At 40.4% G+C, this 1,379-nt stretch overlaps 1 long non-coding RNA gene across 1 annotated transcript; it reads right to left on the bottom strand.

The window, feature by feature from the left end:
• LOC122191969 lies at positions 1-1,370 on the bottom strand. Its single transcript, XR_006182505.1, has 3 exons — positions 1,017-1,370; positions 510-590; positions 1-38 (listed from the first exon to the last, which is right to left on the bottom strand). It is a non-coding gene; the product is annotated as an uncharacterized LOC122191969 (long non-coding RNA).
• Between the last annotated feature and the right edge of the window lie 9 nt (positions 1,371-1,379).

Genomic DNA, 1,379 nt, shown 5'->3' on the forward strand with positions numbered 1-1,379 from the left:
ACATTCCCTCTCCAATTCCTGTTTGACTGCAGTGCCTACTGCAAAGAACAAAAATTAGTGGAGAACAGCTGTTCAGACAGCTGAATACTGTGATCATTTCCTACATATACATTATAAACTAACCTAATGGAACTCAGAACATCTCAAGTTTAAAACTTTGGTAATAGCATCATCATTTTAAAAGTCACTCATTCACAGTCACAAGGGAGCTAAAGAACTGTACATTTGTCCTACTGTGGTTTTCTGTTGTATCAAAGAGCCTCCATGCAATAATGATTGCAATCTTGCAACTGCCACTACTGCTACTAGCTTCCTTTGACACTCACTTGTATTTCTAGTAGCTCAATATATGCCACCTTTTTTTAGTGCACAGAAAGTCAGCCAAAGAAAGCAAACCTCCTTTACAGACCTATCCAAATTCACTTATCTACTCTAGTGTCCTCCAGATTTAGAGATTCAGCTTCAGCATCTAAGAAATTAAAGATCAACCACTGTGTTTTCAGACATACCTTGCCATTTCCTTTTTTCTTTTTCATTGCTGGGATACAGTCTTCCATTAAGTTTCTTAACTGCTGTTTCATAGTCTTCATCTTAAAACACAGGAAACAAGTATGAGTTCTCAGGGATCTTCCAAATACAAAGAAGTCTAAATTTGTTAAGCCCTTCAGACTCACAAGCCAGGTCAAGCACTCAAGACTTCTGCAAGTCTTTTAAGAGCTTGACATATCAGCAAGCAAGCTTTCAATTCTTACTTATGTACCAGTGCCTTCTTACACTACTGACACTTTCTCTGCCTAGATTCATGGCACAGGTTTCACACTGCCAGAAAACAAGCATCGTGTTCGTTTTATTAGGAGAATCACAAAGCAGGGTGGGGAAGGGAGGCGGAGGGTCATTGGCCAAAAGGAAGATGACAGCTGTCATCAGTATCAACAATATTAGAGCCTGTTGATTCTAGTACAATGCACGTTCCCTACAAAAAATGCAACACTCAGATCAACTTTGACATTCCTTACCATCATCCTCTTCACTCACATATCCAGGCTTATTCTTGTAACAGAAGAAGGTTGAAGGGAGCTTAAGAAAGCCTGCGAGAGCTCTCTGCTCTGGGGTAGGTGTGAGCTCGTACACGATCACAACATCATCGGATGGTGCAGCATCTGAGGGGTCAGCTGTCTTCTCAGCTTTGTAGAGAAATACAACAAAACATGACAATTACATATTTCACAACAGCAGCAACATCAGCTTCCCACTGCCCATGTTACAGAATCGAATTCATACTTTGACAGCTAGAAACAGACGAAACCTACGTTCTTCTTGTTTCTCCCTCTGGATGACTACCAGAATTAGAGAACACTAGGAAAAAATTACAGATCGTG

Source organism: Lagopus leucura, unplaced genomic scaffold (genome assembly GCF_019238085.1).
Source record: "Lagopus leucura isolate 7727_CA_CO unplaced genomic scaffold, USGS_WTPT01 60220-0_obj-0_obj, whole genome shotgun sequence".
NCBI classification, from domain to species: domain Eukaryota; kingdom Metazoa; phylum Chordata; class Aves; order Galliformes; family Phasianidae; genus Lagopus; species Lagopus leucura.